Genomic DNA, 18,549 nt, shown 5'->3' on the forward strand with positions numbered 1-18,549 from the left:
ACTGGGATGCCATTTGTCCACTCTCAGATTGGGGGAAAAAAAGCGGTCACATAATACACAGGGAGGGGCCCTGGGGTAACAGGCCCTCCCCTACACAGCTCGTGAGAGGGTGAGTACAACCACAATGGAGGGCATTGAGGGAGAGCTCCAAAAACTGTGCATGCATAGGACCTTCCCCACCAGCTCCTCCTCTAAGAACGTATCCAAAGATATACCCCAGCACAGAGGAGATGGCTTGTGGACAAGGAGGTTCACTGCAGCATTGCTCATGTAAGAAATCCTGGTGACAACCTAAATGTCTATCAAAAGGGGACTGCTACTAAGTACACAATGGTACATCCTTTAAGTGGAAAACTGTGGCCAAGAAAAACCAGTGAAGTTCTTCCTGGTCTGACACAGAGCCACGTTCCAGTGATAACTAGTAGGCGAGGAAAGCATCTTCAAGAACTGTGAAGATGAAATTTTACCAGGCGTATATACAAAAAAGTGTGTGTGTGTGTGTGTCTGCGTGTATGTGTGATCTGCTTTATTCGCTTATATAAAATAACCCTGGAAGGTCACTTAAGAAACTGATAGGCCAGGCATGGTGGCTCATGCCTGTAATCCCAGCACTTTGGGAGGCTGATGGGGGAGGATCACCTGAGGACAGGAGTTCAAGACCACCCTGGCCACCATGGCGAAACCCCTCCTCTACTAAAAATATAAAAATTAGCTGGGTATGGTGGCTCACGCCTGTAATCCCAGCTACTTGGGAGGCGGAGGTGGGAGAATCGCTTGAACCCGGGAGGCAGAGGTTGCAGTGAGCCAAGATCGTGCCACTGCACTCCAGCCTGAGAGACAGAGCGAGACTCCATCTCAAAAAAAAAAAAAAGAAAGAAAGAAAAAAGAAACTGATAATGCTTCTCATGGTAACTTGGTGGCCAAAAAAGAAAAAGACAAAAAAAAAAAAAAGAAAAAAAAGAAAAAAATTGTATACATAAAAAGAAAAAGAAGCTGATAATGCTGCTTGCCTCCAAAGAAGGAAGGGGAATATCTGGGCTCAGAGGTGAGAGGGAGCCATTTTACTGTGTACCCTTTTGAAATGTGAAACTTGTGAACATGTGACCTAATCAAAAGTAAAATATAAAAATTTTAAAGACTACTTAAAATTTTGTTTTTGTTTTTGTTTTTTTGAGACGGAGTCTCGCTCTGTCGCCCAGGCTGGAGTGCAGTGGTGCGATCTCGGCTCACTGCAACCTCTGCCTCTCTGGTTCAAGTGATTCTCCTGCCTCAGCCTCCAGAGGAGCTGGAATTACAGACGTACATCACCACACCCAGAGAATTTTTGTATTTTTAGTACAGACAGGGTTTCACCATGTTGGCCAGGTTGGTCTTGAACTCCTGACCTCAGGTGATCCTCCCGCCTCGGCCTCCCGAAGTGCTGGGATTACAGGCATGAGCCACCGTGCCTGCCCTATCAGTTTCTTAAGTGACCTTCCAGGGTTATTTTATATAAGCAAATAGTGCAGATCACACACACACACACACACTTTTTTGTATATGCGCCTGGTAAAATTTCATCTTCACAGTTCTTGAGGATGCTTTCTTCACCTACTAGTTATAACTGGGTGGTGGCTCTGGATCAGGCCAGGAAGAACTTCTCCACTGGTTTTTCTTGGCCACAGTTTTCCACTTAAAGGATGTACCATTGTGTACTTAGTAGCAGTCCCCTTTTGATAGACATTTAGGTTGTCACCAGGATTTCTTACATGAGCAATGCTGCAGTGAACCTCCTTGTCCACAAGCCATCTCCTCTGTGCTGGGGTATATCTTTGGATACGTTCTTAGAGGAGGAGCCGGTGGGGAAGGTCCTATGCATGCATAGTTTTCGGAGCTCTCCCTTAATGCCCTCCATTGTGGTTGTACTCACCCTCCCACCAGCTGTGTAGGTGAGGGCCTGTTGCCCCAGAGCCCCTCCTTGTGTATTATGTGTCCCCCTTTTTTTTTTTTTCCCCAATCTGATAGTGGACAAATGACATCCCAGTGTAGGGTTTTTTTTTTTTTTCTTTCTTCCTCTTTAGTTTTTGAGATGGAGTCTCACTATGTTTCCCATGCTGGCCTCAAATTTCTGGGTTCAAGCAATCCTGCCTCAGCTTCCCACATAGCTGGGACTGCAGGTGCATGCCACCGCACCCAGCCCAGTGTAGTTTTATTTTTATTTTATTTATTTATGTTTTTGAGACGCAGTCTGGCTGTGTCGCCCAGACTGGAGTGCAGTGGCATGATCTCAGCTTACTGCAACCTCCTCCTCCTAGGTTCAAGCAATTCTCCTGCCTCCGCCTCCCAAGTAGCTGGGAATACAGGAAGGGGGCCATCACACCTGGCTAATTTTTTGTATTTTTAGTAGAGATGGGGTTTCACCATGTTGGCCAGGCTGGTCTCGAACTCCTGACCTCAGGTGATCTGCCTGCCTCGGCTTCCCAAAGTGCTGGGATTATAGGTGTGAGCCGCCACACCTGGCCCCAGTGTAGTTTTAATTTGTAGTTGGGAGTGAGCCCCATCCCATCCCCATCCTGTGCTCTCTCCCCAAGGGACCTGCTGCAGCTGGGAGGGGAGCTGTCCAGGAGGCCGGCCTGGGACTGAGCACAGGCCTGCGGCTGGCAGAGAGAAGGGTCGAGGCAGCCCTGAAGAAGCAGGCCCTGCTTCAGGCCCAGCTGGAGGAGCAGCTGCGGGACAAGGTGCTCCACGAGAAGGACCTGGCCCAGCAGCAGATGCAAAGCGACCTGGACAAGGCTCACCTCAGTGCCAGGTGGGTACCTGGTGGGTGCTGCACGAGGCAGGCATCCCTGCAGAAGGTAAAACTGGAGAGTTGGGGAGAAGGGAACATCTGTTCACTAGGAGCAGGGCCTTCCTCTGTGAGCTCAGCCAGTCTTCCCAGGCACCCCACTGAGTTTCCAAGGCACTTGCCCAGTGTATATCATAAACAGCTTAGCCTCCAATGACAGAACTTGTGGCCGGGTGCGGTGGCTCACACCTGTAATCCCAGCACTTTGGGAGGACAAGGTGGGGGATTACCTGAGGTCAGGAGCTCAAGACCAGCCTGCCCAACAGGCAAAACCCTGTCTCTACTAAAAATACAAAAACTAGCCGGGTGTGGTGGTGTGTGCCTGTAATCCCAGCTATGAGGGAGGCTGAGACAGGAGAATCGCTTGAACCCAGGATGTGGAGGTTGCAGTGAGCCAAGATCACATCATTGTATTCTGCCCTGGATAACAGAGCGAAACTCTATCTCAAAAGAAAACAACAAAAAAAGAACTTTTGCCGCTTACTCCTGCCACCTGGACAAGTCCTCAAGTGCTTTCCCATGAGATAAAGCTCATTCCCATTTCACAGATGAGAAGTGTGAGGTCTGGAGAGGAGCTGGGACTTGCTTAAGGTCACACAGCCAGGGAGGTGGATGTTAGGGTCCCTGCCTCGGGTGTGGAGAAGCATGGTGGACACAGAGCTAGTGGATTTGAGAGGCTGGGGTGGTCACGTATTCACCTCTGTTGCTCCCCCAACTCCAGAGTGACAGAGCTGAGCCTGGCAGTGAAGCGTCTTCAGAAGCAGAATCTGGAGAAGGATCAGGTCAACACGGACCTCACTGAGAAGCTTGAGGCCCTGGTGAGCTGCAGGTGCCCCTGAGATGGGGCAGGGTGGGATGGGGTACCGGCCAGATCCATGGTAGCAGGCTTAGGGCTGGGCTGCCTGGGCCACCCTCAGCGTCCCATTCACACTCAGGTTCAGCCTACACAGGTGTGCAGGCTTTGTGGGAGGCACACTCACTTCCTCCATCCCATTTCTTCCTCGAAGCAGCCCTGTAGCATAATCCTCATGACACAGATGGGGAAACTGAGGCCCAAGAGGGGAAATGCTTGTCCAGTCTCAGAGCCAGTAAGCGGGAGAGTTGGGACTTGAATTCCCATCCACGCTCTCCAGGTCCAGATCCTCCCTCTGGAATCCCAGCTGCCCATCCCCACCAATGGGACACTCACTCTCCCAGGGTACAGCCTGGTTTGGTCACCCCTCTGTGTGGGGCCTGGCCTGGGTTCTAGGTCCAGGTCTCCTCCAATTGACTGTGTGACCTGGGGCAGAACACAGCTCTTCTCTGGGCCTGGTCTGTTCAGTGAGGGTCTCGGGCCTGCTGTGGGGTCTACCAGGGGGCTGGCCTATGGACATGGCTTCAGAGGCCACCTGATCAGTGGTGGGCCAGGGAGGGAGGGAAAGGGGAGGTTTCAGATAAGTCAGAACCCCGACTACCCTTTGTCTCCCTCACCGCACTCCAGGAATCCCTGTGGCTACAGGAGCAAGCGGCCCTGGAGACAGAGGAGGGAGAGGGGCTACAGTAGAGCTTAAGGGACCTGGCACAGGTGTGAGCCCAGAGAGGTGGGAAGACAGGGCCCTGCCAGGCAGTCCTGGGCTCCCCCCTCCTCGACTTTTGGTGGCTTCGGACAGAACTGCAAATGCGTGGGGGCCTGGGACCCAGGCTGTAGCTTCTCACCACCCCTGTTAGCTCACCCGGCCTCTGCCCTGGGGAGCCCCCAGTCTCAGAAGGGAGGCACGGCCCTTTCGGAGCCCACCTGTGAACAATGCCAAATGATGTCTTCGCAATAAATGGGATGCCTCAGCGGCCAGCTGAGGACTGAGCTAGTGGAGGTGGTGAAATCAGGAAGTCTTCTTGTAAGCGGGAGCATTTGGGATGAGGCGGCCCCTAGCCTCGCCTGGGCGTCTTTGCCAGCTAACCCCGCGGTTCCTAACTCTGCGGCCTGCTGTCTCCCTCCCCTACCCTCAGGCGGTCATGTCTGAAGCTGAGAGCGGCAGCCTCTGTCCAACAGCGTCCGACGGCAGCCTGCGGGGTCTCTCGGGCCAGCGGACCCCATCTGCACCGCGGAGCTCCTCGCCGGGCTGAGGCCGTTCGCCCCGCTGAGGCCCCTCCCCTGCCTGCTCAGACTCTTCCACGCTCGCTTGCCCTGATTCTCTCCGCCCTGCAAAAGCGCCAGCTGCAGGTCCAGGTAGGAAGGGGCTTGAGCGTTCTGGGCGCAGCCAGAGGCCCAGGGGGAGGGGCTCGTGCCCTCCAGGTGGGGGCAGGGCAGGGGCGTGTCTGGGGGAGGAGTCTGAGCGCCCTGGGGTGCTCAGCCAGAGCAGCCAGAGCCCTGAGAAATAGTGTCTGAGGGTGTCAGGACCCCCAAGGAGGTGGCCGAGGGCTCTGCGGTGAAGCCAGCCCAGAAGTGGGGGTGCTTGGGCAGCTGGGGGTGGGTGCTTGTGCAGCTGGTGGAGGGAGGAGGCTGCGGCAGTGTTAGGGTCCTGGTAGAGAGGGAGACAGGTCCCTGGTCATACAGAGCCAGGACCCTGGGAAAAGGTCTAGCAAGGGAAATCACAGCCTAGGATGAGAGCTTGGGAACTAGGGGCAGAGCCAGGGTAGGGAGGAGTCTGAGAGTGGAACCAGGATGCAAGGGGGAGGAGCCTGGGAGCCCTGGGGGTGGGGTCAGAACCCGGGAGACGAGTGTGCCGGGGGCTTTGTCTGGCATCCGGCGGGCTTTGATAGGAGTCGTCCGGGACCCCAGGGAGATGAGGGTTCAGAGGGTGGTGAGGGCACAAAGGAAGGCAGCGGAAACCTGGCTCTCAGGCCTAGGCCCCTATCCTGCCCCAGGCCAGGTCCAGGCCCTGGACCCCGCCTAGCGTAGGCTAGTGTGTATCCCCGGAACCAGAAGAGAGTAGGTGGGCTCTGGAGGCCTCAAAGGACCCCCATAGACTCTGAGATCCCCGCGCCCCCGCTGGGCGCTATGAGGCAAGCCAGGACCTGCGGGGCACCCTGCAGAAGCAGCTTAGCGACAGCGAGAGTGAGCGGCGGGCCCTAGAAGAACACCGGCATGGCGCCCTGGGTCTTGTCCCGCAGGCACTGGCCAACATGGCGAAACCCCATATCTACTAAAAATAAAAAAAATTGCCCAGGCACAGTGGCTAACGCCTGTAATCCCAGCACTTTGGGAGGCCGAGGCGGGCGGATCACGAGGTCAGGAGCTTGAGACCAACGTGGCTAACACGGTGAAACCCCGTCTCTACTAAAAATATAAAAAATTAGCCGGGGGTGGTGGCGAGTGCCTGTAGTCCCAGCTACTCGGGAGGCTGAGGCAAGAGGATGGCGTGAACGCAGGAGGCGGAGGTTGCAGTGAGCCGAGATCGCACCACTGCACTCCAGCCTGGGTGATAGAGCCAGACTCCGTCTCAAAAAAAAAAAAAAAAAAAAAAAAAAAAAAAAAAAAAAATTAGCCAGGCGTGGTGGCGGGCGCCTGTATTCCCAGATACTCGGGAGGCTGAGGCAAGAGAATGGCGTGAACCGAGAAGGCGGAGCTTGCAGTGAGCAGAGATTGTGCCACTGCACTCCAGCCTGGGGGACAGAGCGAGACTCCATCTCAAAAAAAAAAAAAATCACGTCGTGAAGTTTTTTTGCACCTACCACCAGTGGGGAAAGTGGCAGCTTAGGGCAAGTCTTTGGGGTCCTAGTTGTTCCCATCTCCTCCCTCCCCTGCCGTGGCCACCATGTGCCTGTGTAGCAGGAAGCTGTGGGATCTGCAGACTCAGCTCTATCAGTCTTCCCAGAATTGAGGGGCATGGGGTGTTCTAGGGGACATTTCCTGGTCACGTGGCCTAGCAGAGCTGGTGGCACAATTGCCCGTGTGTCCCAGGAGCCTAGCCTGGCCTCTTCTACGTGGTAGGGTGCTTAGAGACCACGCCAGCACCTCCATCCGCCCCAAGTGGGCGGGCTAGGGAGAAGGTGGGCCAGGTTCTTCTGCTGGAGGGTGTGAGTGAAATGAGTCAGCTATGGGCAGGATCAGGGAAGGCTTCCTGGAGGCAGGTGCCTTGGAAGACGGGAGGATGTAGCTCATGGCTAGAGGAGTAGCCAGCCACCTTCCCTGGAGAGAGCAGCCCCAGCATCCCCTCTGCTCCCCCTCCCCTTGTCCTGAAGGGAGAAGAGCAACCTGGCCCACAGCCTGCAGGTGGCCCAGCAGCAGGCCGAGGAGCTGCCGCAGGAGCAGGAGAAGCTGCAGGCTGCCCAGGAGGAGCTGCGGCGCCAGCGGGACCGGCTGGAGGAAGAGCAGGAAGACGGCGGTGCAGAATGGCGCGCGGGTTCGCCGGGAGCTTGAGCGCAGGTGAGCAGCATCTCGCCACCCTGCCAGGGCCCTTCAAATGTGCCTCGGGTCCCCTGACAGTGCCCACCGTGGGGTTAGGGGACACCCACTGGGTCTTGGGCCTCCTACCGTCTGGACACCTCTGATGTTGGGTTTTCTAACCAGACCCATTTCAGGAAACTGGTGCTCAGGGAGGTGTCGTCACTTACCTGGAGTCAGAGAACTAGTTAAAAGGTAGAACTTGGATGATAATAACAAGAATATCTAATATTGATAATAACAAGAATATCTAATATTGATGATAATAACAAGAATACTAATATTACTGTATTCTTAGTAATATTAGTAGTAGTATTTTTAAAATTTAGTTATAATAATAATATCCTTACTAATTTCACTAAGTGCCAGATACCATTTTAAGCAATTCAGTTCTCTCATTTAACTCTATGATAACTCTGTGACATAGAAGCTGTTATCTCCATTTTGTGGATGGTAAACTGAGGCACAGAGAAGCCATGTCATTTGCCCCAGGTCACACAGCTAGTTAGCAGAAGAGCCAGGATTTGAACCCAGACATTCTGCCTTCAGAGTTAATCTCTTCACCACTGTGCTGCTTACCTCTCAGGGACGTGATCGATGATGATGTTCAGTAGACTGTGGTGGAGCATATTATTCTTGTTTCTGAAGGTCCTTGGGGACATGTGTCAGGCACTATTTTAAGCACATGCGAAGTTTGTATCCTTAAAATAGGCTGGGCACGGTGGCTCACACCTGTAATCCCAGCACTTTGGGAGGCCGAGGCAGGCAAATCGCCTGAGGTCAGGAGTTCAAGACCAGCCTGACCAACATGGGGAAACCCCATCTCTACTAAAACTACAAAAATTAGGCAGGCATGGTGGTGAACACCTGTAATCCCAGCTACTCAGGAGGCTGAGGCAAGAGAATTGCTTGAACCTGGGAGGCAGAGGTTGCAGTCAGCCAGGATCGCACCGCTGTACTCCAGACTGGGCGACAGAGCAAGACTCTGTCTCAAAAAAACAATGTCACAAGGCAAGTGTTACCTCATTTTGCAGATGTGAAAAACGGAGGCCCAGGGTCATGGAGCTAAGCGGTAGTGGGCTTGGTTGCCCTGTGGCTCAGGCCGTTTCTCTCCAAACTCCTGCCTCAGGCCTGGTCCCCGGCCCAGCATCTTGCTGGCTACAGGAGGTTCGGGGCAGGAAAGTGACATGGGCCACCCACCCACCCTTTGTCCCGCAGCCATAGACAACTAGAGCAGCTGGAAGGGAAGTGCTCAGTCCTGGCCAAGGAGCTGGTGGAGGTGAGGGAGGTGCTGAGCCGCGCCACGCTGCAACGGGACATGCTGCAGGCCGAGAAGGCCGAGGTGGCCGAGGCGCTGACCAAGGTGGGTCCCTGTTTGCTGCACAACCACAAACCTACCTCTGACCCCCAGCCCCAAGCCTTCTCACTCTGGCACAGACTGGTCCCAGTGTCAGGCAGACCTCTGAGCCTGGACACAGACTGACCCCTTCCTTCTGGATACAGGCTGATCTTTGTCACAGGCCACAGACCTCTGGACCTCTGGTCCCAGCCATAAGTGGACTGACCTCTCTTTATGGCCATATCCCTGCTCTTCTGGATGCTCCTGGGGGCAGTGCCTATAGCTCAGGGTCATCCTGAGATTCAGCTCCTGGGGTCTGAGAGTTGTGGCCACAGTGCAGAGGGTCCTTGGCGGGGGGGCCTGCCCTGTCTGCTGCAGCCTGGGCTCTGAGCAGTGCTATCCCTAGACCCTACTCAGGGGATCCTCTGAACTCTGGCCCTGCCCTGCAGCTTGAGCTATTTTTGCACAGTTCTGTGGTGTGTGGCTTTTAAATGGCTCATAAGCAGCAGGCTTTCTGCGGTGATTTTTTTTTCCATCTCACGCTGTGTCCCCTCCTTGTCTCCCCTCCCCTGTCTCCGAGGGTCCATCTCTCTGGGTCTCTTCTTGTCTCTCCTCACCTCCTCCCGACCTTTCTGCCTTTCCTCATCTCTTGGGGCCTGACCCTGCGGGCTGAGGCTGGCCGCATGGAGCTCGAGCTCTCCGTGACCAAGCTGAGGGCAGAGGAGGCCTCCCTGCAGGACTCCCTGTCCAAGCTGAGCGCCCTCAACGAGAGCCTTGCTCAGGACAAGTTGGATCTGAACTGCCTTGTCGCCCAGGTACACTATGCACCTGCGGGCCCACCTGCCTTGCCCACCTGTCCTCCCCACTCAGTGAGGCACCCTGGGCCCAGCCCTGCACCTGTCTTTGCCCCTGCCTCCCTTTCTGTCTCTGGTTCTCTGTCTATCTCTGTCTGTCTGTCTATCCTCTCTAGGCGTCAAAGCACAGAAGCTCCACGGGCCCTCCTCATCTCCCCCTCCCCAGTGTCCCACACACCCAAGGGCACTGTCCCTCATTCCCTGGGAGCCTCCCCTGGGCTATTGTGGCTGGTGGGTGGGTGGAGGAGGTGTCCTGGTCCTGAGAGGGACGCCCTGCTCATGAGGCCCCACTCTTTCCCGGCCCACAGCTGGAGGAACAAAAGGCCACCCTGCAGGGCTGGCAGCGGCAGGCGGAACAGGAGGCCACAGTGGCCCGGGAAGAGCAGGAGTGGCTGGAGGAGCTGCGGTTGGAGCAGGAGGTGGCGCGGCAGGGCCTGGAGGGCTCCCTATGATAGGCGGAGCAGGCCCAGGAGGCGCTGGAGCAACAGCTCCCCACGCTGCACCATGAGCTCAGCTGGCTGCAGGAGCAGCTAGCACAGGTGGGCCAAACTGTGTGTGGGGTGGTCTGGAGAGCATGTGGGGCAGGCCGGGCTCACAGCCCCCTGCATCCAGTCCTGGGTTAAGTCACAGGCACTGGAGCCTGCTTCTGGGTTAAATCCAGTCCCACTTCTCCTAGCTGGGGACCTTGGACAAGCTGCCCAACCTCCCATACCTCAGTTGCCCCATTTATAACATGGGGCTAGCCAGGTGCAGTGGCTCACGCCTATAATCCCAGCAGCTGGGGAAGCCGAGGCGGGTAGATCACCTGAGGTCTGGAGATCAAGACCATCCTGGCTAACATGGTGAAACCCTATCTCTACAAAAAATTAGCTGGGTGTGGTGGCACGCGCCTGTAGTCCCAGTGACTTGGGAGGTTGAGGCAGGAGAATCGCTTGAACCCAAGAGGCAGAGGTTGCAGTGAGCCAAGATCGTGCCACTGCACTCCAGCCTGGGCAACAGAGCAAGATTCCATCTCAAAAATACTACTACTACTAATAATGATACAGATTAATAATAGGTCAAGACTTTTTAGAATTGGAATCTTAGACTTTTGGGAACATCACATCTGGAAGAGACCTTAATGTTTCAGGGATCCAGGGACCTTCATGCAAGGTCTATCCTGGAGCGCCTGGGTTTCTCGGAGGAGCCTCTAGAGGATGGGGCAGGGGGTGTAGGAAGCGGGGTGCAGGTCTCCATCTTGAGGCCTGCTGAGCAGCTGCACTTGGTTCTGTTTTGTATATTCAGCTTCTCTGCAAGTTTAGAGTAATACAAGGGTTCTGTTACTCCCAAAGCTGAGTGAGGGCCCTCGTTTTTCTTTTCTTTTTTTTTTTTGACAGTCTTGCTCTGTTGCCCAGGCTGGAGTGCAGTGGCACGATCTGGGCTCACTGCAACCTCCACCTCCGGGGTTTAAGCTGTTCGCCTGCCTCAGCATCCCAAGTAGCAGGGACTACAGGCGTGCACCACCATGCCTGGCTAATTTTTGTATTTTTAGTAGAGACAGGGTTTCACCACGTTGGCCAGGCTGGTCTTGAACTCTTGCCCTCAAGTGATCCACCTGCCAAAGTGCTGGGATTATAGGCGTGAGCCACCGTGTCCGGCCGGGCCCTGGTTTTTGTACACACGTGCATTGCAGATCTAGAGAAGGTCCTGACTTGCCCAAGTACATATAGCACATCAAGGCAGACCCTGGGCTCCAACCCAGGCCTTCTGCCAGGACTGGGTTAGGCCCAGAGTTGGGGTGCTGCATGATGAACAAGCTGGGGGATGCTGGGAGTGCTGCTCAGTCTCTGGGTGGGAGCCAACTCTCCTGGCAGCTGAGCGGGCGGGAGCAGGAGCTGGAGCAGGCCCGGTGGGAGGCCCAGTGGCAGGTGGAGGCGCTGGAGGGAGTGGCCCAAGAGAAGGAGGCGCTAGCCAAGGAGCACGCTGGCCTGGCTGTGCAGCTGGCGGCTGCGGAGCTTGAAAGCAGGACCATGTCACAGGAGGCCACACACCTGCAGTAAGGCCTTGGGCTCTGCCCAACCCGCCCTGGGCGGTCCTCCTGGGGCCACACCATGACCAGCCTCACCCACGCATGGGCCCCCAGGGGCAGTTACTAAGGAGTCTGGCTTGCCAACTCGTCCTAGCTGTGGCTCAGGCTTCCCCAGGGAGTGTGGGCCTGGCCAGGCAGGTAGATTGGCACTTGGCCCATGCCTGGCCACTCCCTGAGATCCACAGTTTCCTGGGGCCAGGGAGGCTGAGTCCCAGGGCCTCAGGGACTGTATGTGCTGCAGCTTGGAGAAGGAAGCCCTGGAGGGCAGCCTGTTTGAGGTGCAACGGCAGCTGGCCCAGCTTGAGGCCCGCCGGGAGCAGCTGGAAGCCGAGGGGCAGGCCCTGCTGCTGGCCAAGGAGACCCTGACTGGTATGAGGGGCTGGGGACTTCAGGGGAACACCAGGTTCCAGACCAAACTGCAACCTCCCAAGGTCTGGGGTCTCACAGAAGTTGGGAGCACTGGAGTAGGAGTCTGGCTGGCCTGGGTTCCAGTCCTGTGCCACCACTTAGATCTCACCTTCCCTTGAGCAAGCCCCTTTCCTCTCTGGGCTGCAGATTTCTCATCTGATGATTAGAGGTGGCAATGCCCACCTTCTAAGCCTGTTGCCAGGATGACATGGGAAAAGTGTGTAAGGCCATGGCACGGTGCCTGGCTGAGTCAACAGTAACTGCTGTTCATCTGTCATCAGGCCTGTTAGCCTGAGTTCTCTGTGGTTTTCAGATGACTCTCTTGGCCCCAGAATCCCAGCCCCACTTCCCTGCACCGTTCCCATCCAGTCTCTGAACTCAGGGCTTCTTTCTGCTCACCTAACATTAACTAAGCACCTACTTGGGCCATGGAAATTAATTTTCCTGTCCATGTACACCTGAGCCAGACAGAACCAGGAAGGGAAATGCTGGTGGGTTTCCAACCCGGGAGATGGTTTTTAGATGATGGCTATACCATTTCCATTCCCTGTAGTCATTTCCATTAATACTGATAGTTAACGCTTGACAGGTATGTTCATGTCAGTCATTAAAGGAGATGCTTTATGTGTAGCTGTGCAGCTGTGGGAAGTTGCTGCTGATCTCCTCTGAGCCTCCGTTTCATCATCTGTTAAATGGGGATGAGGATAAACTACACAGGCATGTTATGAAGACAAAATGAGGTTATGTCTACAATACTTAGCTGGGTGCTTGACGCATAGTAAGTGCTCAGTCAGGAATAGGGGTTTTTGTTTGTTTGTTTTTGTTTATTTTGAGATGGAGTTTCACTCTTGTTGCCCAGGCTGGAGTGCAGTGGTGCGATTTTGGCTCACCTCAACCTCCGCCTCCCAGGTTCAAGCGATTCTCCTGCCTCAGCCTCCCAAGTAGCTGGGATTACAGGCACGCGCCACCATGCCTGGCTAATTTTGTATTTTTAGTAGAGATGGGGTTTCACCATGTTGGTCAAGCTGGTCTCGAACTCTCGACCTCAGGTGATCTGCCCGCTTCGACCTCCAAAAGTGCTGGGATTACAGGCATGAGCCACCGTGCCAAGCCTGTTTGTTTTTTTTTTTTTTTTTGAGACGGAGTCTCGCTCTGTCACCCAGGCTGGAGTGCAGTGGCGCGATCTCGGCTCACTGCAAGCTCCGCCTCCCGGGTTCGTGCCATTCTCCTGCCTCAGCCTCCCGCGTAGCTGGGACTACATACGTCCGCCACCACGCCCAGCTCATTGTTGTATTTTTAGTAGAGACAGGGTTTCACCATGTTGGCCAGGCTGGTCTTGAACTCCTGACCTAAGGTGATCCACCTGCCCCAGCTTCCCAAAGTGCTGGGATTACAGGCGTGAGTCATGGCACCTGGCCTAGGGTTATTATATGTTTGACATCCATCCCATTTGGGAGGCCTTCTCATCAGTCATTTTATGCCTTTAATGCCACTCTAGGTAGGCAGGAAAGGGGTCAGGGCCAGTGGGCCCATGTGGCAGATAGGGAAACTGAGGCCCAGAGAGGGCAAGCCACTTCTTCAAGAGGACCCAAACTAGGTGCCAGGCAGGCCCTCTGCCTCTGGGATTTTGCCCATGTGGCTCACCTGGCCTAAGTCTGCTGGCCCAAGGAAAAGTTTCAACCCAACCCTGCCCTTTCCCCCATTCCTCTCGTGCAGGGGAGTTGGCGGGCCTGCGGCAGCAAATAATAGCTACACAGGAGAAAGCCAGTCTAGACAAGGAGCTGATGGCCCAGAAGCTGGTGCAGGCTGAGTGGGAGGCCCAGGCCTCTCTGTGGGAGCAGCAGGCAGCCCACGAGGAGGACTTCCAGCGACTCCAGCATGAAAAGGTTCAGGCAGCTGGGGAGGGGTGGGCAGGACTCTGAGCCAGTGTCTCATCATCGTTCTTGCTCTGCCTCGGTCTCTACATCTGTGAAATGGGACTTCCTGTCTGTTGTGGAGGCCCTGGGGACAGCTGGGAGGACTGGGGGTGTGGTGGGGAGGTTGTGGTCCTTATTAGACATGCAGATTCCCAGGTCCCAAATCTGGTCCAGCCCTGGTAATCCTGATGCAGAGGGTCCACAACTACATTTGAGAAATACTGACCTAATGTACAGCAGGAAAGCACTTTCATTTGCTAAGAAGTACTGTTTGCATATGAAGGGCCACTCAGACCTGAGCATATAGAAAGGCAAGGGGCCAGGGAAGTTACTAGAACACTGACTCTGGGGTTGTATTGCCTGGGTTTGAATCAAATCTTGGTCACTTACTGGTGATGCTACCCAAGGTGTCTCTGCCTTCATTTCCCCACCTGTAGAAATAGGGATAGGATAGTGGAAGGTATTGAGGACGAGCTGAGACCATCTGCATAGAGGGCTTAGCATAGTGACTGGTACTTAGCAAATGCTCCATAAGTTATGATTGCTGGCACTGGCAAGCTCTCCACAGTGGCCCTCAGGACAGGGGCCCTCGGCCACCAAATCCTAGACAGGGCTGCCTCTGACAGAGGTGCAGGCTATGACTACATGGCTCCAGGGCACGCCACTCACCCTGCAGTCCCCATGGCCTTGGGTGGTTGTTATCACGCTTCTCCAGCAGGGGGCGGTAAAGCTCTTTCCAAAAGTGCTGGGATTCCAGGCATGAGCTACGGTGAAGCTCTTAAAGAAGGGGCGGCTTGGCCGGGCGTGCTGACTCATGCCTGTAATCCCAGCACTTTGGGAGGCCGAGGTGGGCGGATCACGAGGTCAGGAGATCGAGACCATCCTGGCTAACACAGTGAAACCCCATCTCTACTAAAATCACAAAAAATAAGCTGGGCGTGGTGGGAGGCGCCTGTAGTCGCAGATACTCGGGAGGGTAAGGCAGAAGAATCGCTTGAACCTGGGAGGCAGAGGTTGCAGTGGGCCAAAATCACGCCACTGCACTCCAGCCTGGGTGACAGAGCGAGACTTCATCTAAAAAAAAAAAAAAAAAAAGAAGGGACAGCTCTGTCTGCTTCTCACAGAGTTGCTAGGGGCAAGTGCTGAGGCAGGCACCTGCCCTCAGGCTCCCCGGGTGGGCTGCTATTTGCCTGTGGGCTCTGCCTTCCCCGCTTTTCCAGTCCCCAGGGATCTGAACTCCTGTGACCTCCCCCTTGCTCTTCTTGCCCTTTGCATCGCCTGGCTTGGCCTCATTAATGTCCCCAGATCTGTGTTCTTCTCTCCAGCTCCTCTGGCAACCCCTGGCCCCCTTCATTCCTCACAGCCAGTCCTAACTCCCCTCCATCCCAACCCCAATCCCTGTTCCACAGCTGTCGGAACATCCCCTAAGCTAAAAATCAGATTGCTCCTTGTCACCTTGGCTCGAGTCCTCTCTCCCACTCCCTTCACTGTCCTTAGAATCCCCATGGCCCACGCAGCCTGTCCTGGCCCCACCCCTGCCTGGGGCTCTGGCACTGTGACTCATGGTGTCCCATTTCCCTCTGCGCCCTGCATCCTCTAGGCCTTTCCGGGGGCTGTGCTCTTGGCCTGGGGTTGTCTTTTCTCTCTTTACCTGGCTGACAGTTACTTGTCCCTCCTCAGGGGATCATGTTCGGACCTCCAGGCCAGCCCATTGCTGCTCCTTGGCACTTTCACGGCCCTGGCATGTCCCCGTCATAGCCCTCATCACTCCCTTGTATTTACCTAGTCACTCTCCCTGTCCCTGAGGGTATGGAGGCCAGATGGTCTTGCTGCCCTGATGTTTTGGGGGGTCTGCCTGGGCCCCTCCTGGTGTGTCACACGCATCTGGTCCTGGCCCCCTAGGAGGCAGCACGGCAGGAGTTGGAGGCCGAGCGGGCCCAGCTGCAGAGTCAGCTGCAGCGTGAGCAGGAGGAGCTGCTGGCCTGGCTGGAGGCTGAGAAGGAAGAACTGAGTGAGGAGATTGCTGTCCTGCAGCAGGAGTGCGACGAAGGCCTCCTCCTGGCCGAGAGCAAGAAGCAGCAGGTTCGTGAACCCTGGCGTGGCCTCTGCTGCTCTCTGAGCTGTTCCCGTTCTGGGGCCGGGCCCCGCTCTGCCACCTGGCAGCTTGGAGCCCTGGGGCAGGCCACTGCCCTCTTGGGGGCCTCAGTTTTCTCACCTGTAGGACGGGAGGATTAGAAGGGGGTTCGTGAGGCTTTGCTGTGCTCCATGCCTGGCACACAGTGAGCACTTACTGAGTGACAGTGACAGTCATGACACCAGGAAAGCTGTTCCGTATTCTCCCACGCCTCATCCCACCCCAGGCCGGGCATGGATCCTCATGGCTGCCTTCTGAGCAGTCCCCACGATGCTCACAGGCATCAGCTGACCCATCCCCCCAAATAACAAATCCCTAACTTTCCTATAATGTAATGGAGACAGGGAAGACTGTGCCCATCTCCTCTCCTCACCAGCTGTGTACCTGGGCGAGTCACTTTACCTCCTTGAGCCTCAGTTTCCTCATCTGTAAAATGGGTAGAAAGAAAGACTCTGCAGTCAGGGTGCTGTGGCGGATTAGTGAGCTCTAAGAGTGGTGTCCACGTCTGGGATTCTTGTGACTGCCATTGTGCCCTTTTGCAGGGCTGCACGTCTGCCCTGGGTCCACCTGCGGTGGCACACTCAGGCTTCTAAGCCCCCAGTGGGCACATTTCCCAGGCAGGAAGAAGCCTGAGCGTGCCCCCAGGACCAGCCCATCCCCCAAGCCCTTTGTCCCCTGCCCCTGCCCAGGCCTTGTCTCTGAAGGAGTCTGAGAAGACGGCGCTGTCAGAGAAGTTGATGGGTACACGGCACAGCCTGGCCACCATCTCCCTGGAGATGGAGCAGCAGAAATGAGATGCCCAGACCCAGCAGGAGCAGGACCGGGTAGGCCTGCAGTCGCAGGGAGGCTTGCGGAGCAGGAGCGCCCTCTCTCCGCCGAGCTATCCCGCGGCTTCCAGCATCCCACCTGGCGGACTCCTCTTCCTCTCTTCTCCTACTCTGGGTCTTCTATCCTGGTGTTCCTTGAATGCCTATCTTCCTTTTGTGCCTCGGAACCTCTCACGCCTGCCACAACTTACTCTTTTCCTTGGTGGTTCTGAACTTTAAATAAGGTAATGCATGTAAGAGTGCCATAAATGCTCAATAATTGTCATCTGTTATTATTTTCATCAGTAACATCATCTGAATCATCAGTATTGTCTATTTTTAACAGCTGCATTTTTCATTGTCTGAATATAGTCACATACATTTGACCATTTTATAATTATTGAATAATAAATTCGTTCTGCTATTTTACAATTAAAAATAATGCTGCAGAGAGCATTTTTGCACATGTATCTTGGCAGATGTAGGCCAGAGGCTCTTGTTTTATCCATCCTGTGGCCAACCTATCAATGTATACACGTTTAATGAGATTTTTCCAGCAATCAAAGCCTTCAGAGAAAATGTCCCTAGCTCTTTACTACATCAGATCAAGGACTCTGGATAATTGGTATAACATCCTGGAATAGCTGAAACAGAGATATTATTCTCTGCTGTCCTGTTGTCTTTGTCTTTTCACGTCTTAATAAAAGTGCTGGTGCCAAGAGTCCAACTATGTCAGTGTTCTCCTGCTGTCGTTGCCTGTGTGGGTCTTCTCCCAAACCCAAATTTCCTCCAGCGGCTTCACTGAAAAAGAGGAGGGGGCTGCGGAGGGTGGGGCGGGGAGCGGAGGAGGAAATAAACTGAATAGGGAGGAAGCTGAGGAAGCTTCTCACAGGCCCGGAGAGGGTAAGGAAGGGAGTCAAAGACAGAATTTTCTTCAGCAAATAGTAAAAGGGGAAATTTGGGGATGCTAAGAGTTTTTAAACCCTTTGCTCCATCACATAAGTAATCCATGATTTTCTGTTCCACAAATCAGGACTCCTACTCCTCCCTCCCTCCCCATCCCCAATCCTGATTCCTCTTTACAAAGAATGTTGAAAAACAAGGAATTATGTATAACAGTTCCCAGTTTACTCAGGAAATTCTCAGATTATAAAGAGACATTACAAATCAACAAGTGAAGAGAAGCACCTTGGTGGTTCCAACATAGTATGGCCATCGTTTTATACTCAAAATATAGAAAGACAACCTCAGAAAACGAAAACTTTTGGAATTGAATAAATCAAGTTTATCATTAAAATGCAAAGAAAAAAACTCTCCAAATGTTGCTGATCTTCTGTTTTAAACTACTGTTAGACTGGGGAACCAGAGAGCAGGGGAATCCGCCAAAGAGTTTTGGATGAAAATTAATCACCCCTGTCTACCATAGTCACACCCCAATGCCCTTGAAACCCAATCCTTCGGAAGGAGTGTCCGAGAGGTATAAAGCAAAACTGAAAACACAGTTCCCAAATTCCAGAGTTCGTTTTCTCTCATTAAAAATATAAATATCAGGCTAACACATGTTGACACACAATAACAGGGACACAGAATCCCTCCTGGAAGACCGACGGGCCCACGGACCCCACGGGTGCCACGGTGGTTGACGAGGTTAAGTAACTTGGTTCAGGGTGTCTGGGCACACCTCTGCATGAGACTCTGTCTCTGCTGCTCCTCTCATCTCTATGCCGATTCCTACCCACAATCCTCCCTTTTCCTTGGGCCCCCGACACCTTTCCGACCAACAGTCTCCCCAGCCCCGTAGCTTCTCTCTTTCAGACCTTTACATCTTGATCCTCAC

The 18,549-nt window shown here is 54.4% G+C and overlaps 1 pseudogene; it reads left to right on the top strand.

Moving 5' to 3' along the window:
• Positions 1-124: 124 nt before the first annotated feature.
• On the top strand, positions 125-17,431 carry LOC101149432 (rootletin-like; annotated as a pseudogene).
• Positions 17,432-18,549: the final 1,118 nt, after the last annotated feature.

This window comes from Gorilla gorilla, chromosome 1, assembly GCF_029281585.2.
Source record: "Gorilla gorilla gorilla isolate KB3781 chromosome 1, NHGRI_mGorGor1-v2.1_pri, whole genome shotgun sequence".
NCBI classification, from domain to species: Eukaryota; Metazoa; Chordata; class Mammalia; order Primates; family Hominidae; genus Gorilla; species Gorilla gorilla.